The sequence below is a fragment of the Talpa occidentalis genome, unplaced genomic scaffold (assembly GCF_014898055.3).
Source record: "Talpa occidentalis isolate TD23 unplaced genomic scaffold, MPIMG_talOcc4v2.1 talOcc4.16, whole genome shotgun sequence".
Taxonomy (NCBI): Eukaryota; Metazoa; Chordata; class Mammalia; order Eulipotyphla; family Talpidae; genus Talpa; species Talpa occidentalis.
The window spans coordinates 68,772,126-68,778,561 of record NW_023601653.1 but is presented as its reverse complement, the minus strand read 5'-3'; the positions used below and the strand labels follow the sequence as shown (position 1 = coordinate 68,778,561).

At 42.7% G+C, this 6,436-nt stretch overlaps 1 protein-coding gene across 1 annotated transcript in view; it reads right to left on the bottom strand.

Annotated features, from left to right (window-relative positions):
• LOC119247752 (C-type lectin domain family 4 member A-like) overlaps positions 1-6,436 on the bottom strand; it is a 72,905-nt gene that overhangs the window by 12,234 nt on the left and 54,235 nt on the right. The gene's annotated exons all lie outside the window — the stretch shown is intronic.

Genomic DNA, 6,436 nt, shown 5'->3' with positions numbered 1-6,436 from the left:
TTTTGTCTAGTTATTCCCCAATATCCCCAAACTCCCTTTTCTCCATCAAATTGCACATCCAGGTGTTCAGAATCCTGATGGTTTCTATCCTTTTCCATTACCATCTCTTTCCCATTCTCTTCTCCAACTGTATTTATTTAAACATGTGATAACTCAAACCTCCTCATTACAAACCCTTTTAACTTAAAAGGTTACTTTATAATTACTGTATTTCCTTTGAACTCTTCCCATTATAAACCATCCTCACCTGTTTACTAGAGTCCTATCTAGAGAGACAGTGGAGGAGAAGGGGCAGAAGGAGACAAGCAGGCAACCAAAACAATGTTATTGTCCTTTGGGGAAATCAATTCTGGCTCAAATTTGCTACAGCAACATTTCAAAATTAGTAATCTGCAGACCAACACTGCGAATGCTTCCATATACACGTTCTAACTGCAGAATTATTGTAATTCAACAAGATTATACTATCAAATTGACACAACTATTTTTGAAAATAAAATAGATTCTACCAAGAATAATTATAAAATAATGGAAAACTTTTCTAAAATGTATGGTAAATATTTACACTTATTTTTGGAAAACGTGGAACTTTGTTAGAAAATGCAAAGCCCTGAGCTGAGCCCATGAAACTGTTCACATATGGAGCTTGGTGTCTCTCTCCAGCAGCCTTCGCTATTTCCTTACAGTTACTTTAAGGAAGTGACACTGGAACATCTGTGAATCTGGGCAGAATAAACCTTGAGTAGCCTGTGAGGGAGGTGAGAAAACAGTCTGGTAACTCACCTATTTTTTTGAAGAAAATTCTATCTGAGGACCAATTGTGTAAGAGAAATTAGGATGAAACTTACTACCTTAGCAACAAATCAGAAAGTGCTTATTCAGAATATTTAATTTTGAGCAAATTCTATATACAAATACAGGTCAGTACTACTCTATCAGAATACAGGTAATTAGAAGATCTGAGTCCTCATCTCCATTTTAATTAAACATCATGGGAACAGGGCCTCCCCTGGTGACTCAGGCGGTTGAGCGCCGCACTATGAAGCTGTCCACAGCCTCTGCAGCGACTGTTCAATCCCGGCCAGCCAGTGAGGGTCCCACATGGCACAGCAGACCTCTCCTGTCGTGCCCGCTGCTCCCCTCAGCAGTGTATTTGGTCAGTCTGCCTGTTCTGTTCCCCAGCCTGTCTCTGGTGAATCCTCTCACCCTCCTGTGCATCTGGCCTGTACCCTAGTTCTTGTATAAATAAATAAATAATTAATTAAAAAAACCATCATGGGAACAGCACCGAGGATGTTCCGGGGACACTTAGTTCGTTCAACATCGTCATATCCAGGGCTCCCTTTCTTCCTAGGGAATAGCCAGGACTAGCCTCCTCCTTACTCATCAGCTGCTCCCCTAGTGACCTGCAAAGAAGAGTCTAATACAGTGAAGAAAAATTTGATTAGAGCTGTGTCAAGGGGACAGGACAGTGGCCCAGAGAGGAGCAGGACATGTGAGTGGTGATGAGAAAGTATCCTGGCGAGCCAGTAATGCTCATGGGGTTGAGACTATTTCATATTAGCTAAAGCAAGGGATATATCAGGGAAACCTATCAAAATCCAGACCATGTGGTCTCTGGATCATCAGAGATCTGTGGCCACACAGAGGTGCTCTGTGAAGACCTGTGTCTTGGCTCACCCAGTTAGCAAGGAGTTGACCCAAGAACAGGGAGAATCATACAATTTCCAGGTCTGAATTTGCAAGGATAAGGAGATAGCAAAGCAGATGTAGAGAAGCTCAGCTCCTCCTGACAGCTCTGCTGCTGGTGGCCTTGACTTGTGTTCCCAAAAGTCCAAAGACACAGCCTTAGAGCATCCATCTAGCACATTCCCCTCTCCCACAGTCACATGAACTGCTTCTGAGACTCAGCATCTCATTTGCCCATTGAAATATCTGGAGCAGGGGCCTCTCCCGTGGCGCAGCGGTTGAGCGCTGGGTTGCGAAGATGCCCGCGGCCTCTGCGGCGCCGGCTCGATCCCCGGCTGCTCCCCGCCACTGGAGGAGGGTCCCGCATGGCGCGCAGACCTCTCCTGCCGCCCGCTGCTCCCCTCAGCAGTGTACTTAGGTCCTTCTGCCTGCTCTGCTCCCCGCTCTGGCTCTGGTGAATTCTCTCACCCTCCTGCGCTTCTGACTGTACCCAGTGCATGTATAAACAAAACAAACAAACAAACAAACAAACAAACAAATAAATAAATAAAACATGCCTCTATTAAAAAAAATTAAAAAAAAAAAAAAGAAATATCTGGAGCAGAAAAACTCTTGGCTGTCCCCAGATTCTGAGTCTAGAATCCAACACCAGAGCTTAATTTTTAAGACCACAATATATTATAGACCTTGTACATATTAGTGTTAAAATACTATATAAACAAATGCCTCACAAATTCCAAAACAGCAATTTCTTAAAATTCTCTAACCACCTTCCACAAACAATGAGAACAAAAAATTTTTACCAGTATTTCCACTGTCAGATTTGGGGAATATACTCAATTAATCTCCAAGTCAAATTATACACATGTGGGGATAAAGTTATGATACCAACACCATGGATTTTCCTCCCTATAAAGGCACCTGCCAACATTAAGGAAAAGAATATGGTGCTGTCAAACATATGAGGTTGCACAAATTTTGAATATACAGGAAGATAGACCTGGAAGAGCTCAAAAATCATCCTTCTCGAGACAGAAGTGAAAGATCACAGATCAACTATACCCCTCACCTGTCTGAGTGACCCTCACCCCATTCTCTTCCTCTAGGGGAACTTCCCCTTCACTCATCCCAGAGGCATGAGGAGTCTCGGGCACTGGCACATCTTCAGCACCATCATAACCTTTGCCTGGGGCATCTGGCCTCTGAGCTGAGGGAATTAAATTAGACAAGGTCATCAGGTAAGACCTAAGTAAATGGGTTGGCTAGGTAAGAGCTAAATACCTGCTCACCTAAGAGTCTGATGGCTGCTAAACAGAGGATCCATTCTATTCAGGTTTAAGGGGTCTTTTCCTCAGCTATATTTCACTTTGATGTGCATGAGCCAGAAAAATTATCCAGCTATCTCAATATTTCATGATTAAACTACCTATTTCATAGATACTCCTACATTAACAAGAATTACTCAGCTGTATTGTCACATTATGTTTCTCAGATGTTATTTTTTAAGACAATGTATTGTAGTCTTCACGTGCACAATCTCTCTACCCTGAGGCTCCCCAGGACATACCTACAGGGAGGATTCCCTGCCTTGCACCTCACTGCATAGAGACAGGTGGGTCCAGATGCTGCCCCAAAGTGAGCGGAGGCGTGACAGTGAGGGTCTCTCTACAGCCCAGCTGTCTTCATACCACGTGGGCATCACGCAGGTCCCAGTCATCATCACAGATGGTGCCCCAGGAGTCCTGGTGAAGATCTCCACTCTGCCCTCACAGAGATGGCCTCTGTCCACCAGGCGGAGCTGTGTGCTCTCTGAGGAGGGAGAGTCAGGTCAATGGGGTGAGGTGAGAGTTTAGTGGGATTGAAGAGAGGCAAACTGAATTAAATTACATAATAACCTAGTGGAGGATCTGAGATGAATGCTGTAACGGAGCAGTCATGGTATAATTTTAGAGTCACCTTTTGTACAGAGAGTTTTGCTTGTGACAATGACAGGGTCTCTGTTTTAAGCAAGCTCTGAGAATGCTCTTAGAAAACTTGGAAAATACCAATACTTGTCACTAGTGTTGCAGACCTCCCAAGGCAGTGAGGAATTTTGGAGTCAGATACTCAGAGACAGGCAGAGAGCAGGGCCAAGCCTCTTTCCCCTTGAGATATTTGTCAACTCAATGTTATAACTCAGACCCTGAAAACCTCAGCAGAGACTTTGCCAGCACACAGGGCTCAGGGAACATCTGGTATAATTCAGAGTCAGCCAAGAAGGAGGAGCTTGTTTCCCAGCACCCTCCTTCCTCAGAAAGAGAGTGAACTGCAAGTGGACAGTTCCTCACAGGGATGGAGGTCCAGCTTCTAGTCTCCTGTTTCTTTAATAAGGTGACAAAGCTACCCCTAGGTCATGTGCCTGGAGGAAGAAAAATAGAGTAATGTGTTCTCTTTAAAGTACATAAGAAGTAACAAATATAAGAGAAAAACATGATGCACCACATTTATTAATTTATTTAAATTAAGAACTTGGCTCATAAGCCAACACAATAAATAGAATGAAAATAAGAGAGCAAGAGTTAAATACTCCTTTATATACATTTTGAACCAAAAGTCACTGTCATGCTCTTTCTAATAATTAGGAACTGGAAACAGTTGGACGTGGTGGGATCACAGAAATCCCATAGCCAACACTAACACAGTAATGAGACTCAGGGAGGCTTTATGCTAATTGAGATAAGTTGGACAGAAAGACAAATGCTGTGTGATTTCAATAGTATGTGGAATCTAAAAAAAACTAAACTCATATAAATAAATTGTAGAGTGGTTATTACTAGGGGGTGGGGATGGGTTATTGGAGAGATGCTTTTGAAGGGTAAAGAATTGTAACTACTATAAATCCTGGAGATCTAACACACAGTGTAGTGATTATAAACAACACTATACTATAAATTTCAATGTTGCTCTGAAACTAGATCTTAGTTGCTCCACGATAAAAGGAAATAATAATCATGGTTCATGATAAAGGCATTAACTAAATGGTAGTCGCCTCCATAGATGTGGTGTGTGTGTCTGTGACACACATGTATGTATAAATCCACATATATACTAATCCTTAGAGGACACATATAAAAATGTATCAATACATACACCTTAAATAGACACAATGACACGTGTCATTTATATTTTAGTAAAATGCTATTCAAATGATAAAATAATGAACACAGCAAGGGTGAGCTAAAGCAATTTGTGTCCAACTGATTCCATTTCCAAGCACTGTGATGATGCCATCTTATTTGGCCTCAAGAAGTTCAGAAGAGAATATGAAAGTCATCTCGCTGCTCATATGAAAGGGAGGCTGAGGGACTGAAATGTTGACAGCGAGGACCCAGGAGCAGCGGCATATCTGCTAACAACTGAAGATGGGGCTGGCTGCCAGGTGCAGGTTGCCACACTGTAAAATGGGGATGAATTTTGTAATTCAATTACAATGCGTAGTCCCAACATGTTCCAGGAAGTATAGTTTATTCCTGGTGAAGTGTCTCTGTGGTCATGGTATTTTTAGAGGTAAAAAAAGTTCTTAGGGCCTCCCCAGTGGCACAGCGGGTTGAGTGCTGCGCTGTGAAGCTGTCCGCAGCCTCTGCAGCGCAGGTTCGATTCCCAGCCGGTCAGGGAGAAAACCATATGGAGCGGCAGACCTCTCCTGTCTCGCCCGCTGCTCCCCTCAGCAGTGTATTTCAGTCAATCTGCCTGTTCTGTTCCCCACTCTGTCTCTGGTGAATCCTCTCACCCTCTGACGCCTCTTACTTGTACCCCTGTTCTTGTATACATAAATAAATATTTAAAAAAAAGTTCTTAGACGTGAAAGAAGGAAAGACAGACTTTATACTTGTTACAGCAGGAACCCCAGATTTTCTCTCACAACCAAAAGTGGGACAAGGGGAGCCCCACCCAGTGAGACTAATGACTGTGTTCCCTTGATGTCAATCTGCCTTTTATTTTTTTAATCCAAAAACATTTTGTCATTCTAATCCCAGTTTCTACTCACCTGACTTTTTCTTCTTACTCAGATGCTATTTGTTTCTTTGTTGCCACAACATGTTGGGCAGTTGACATGGGAGATGTAGCTTCATTGAGCAAATACCTTTACCTGGGCCCATGGGGTGGTAGAGCTGACCCAGAAACCATTGACACCACCTGCCCCTCCCAGCAGCTGAGCTGAACCAGTCATTGAGTGAGACCCCCTTGTTTGACTTTCCTGCTTGCTTGCCTCTAGTCCTACTTCCCCAGCCCCCAACTCTCTCTCTTGATGCAATTGCAGTAAATAGGTAAGGATGACGGGGAGTGGAAAGCATTCAAAGAAATACAGCTACTTAAGAAGGGTTTGTAATGGTGACATTTGATTTTCAGGTTCTTAATTAATTAGAGAGTTGTTAATGGAAAAGAATGGAAACCATCAGGATTTATGAACACTAAGATATGCAATTTGATGGAGAAAGGGGAGATTAGGGATAGTGGGGAATAACTAGAGAAGGGAAAGGATCTTGTAGGGAGTAAACTTTTGTCATTGTTATTCCATAAACCTGTGGGCAAAATTAAAAGAACTGCAACCATTTCCCTCTTGCCTGACCCTCCCCATTCACTTTGAATCTCCCTTCTGGGTTTAGCAAAGGAAACATGGCATTTTTTTTTTAAATATTCAGTGAAGTGTTTCTGAGTGTATATTACTGGGTAATTACTTAGTTCAGGGCCAGATTTCAGGTTTTTC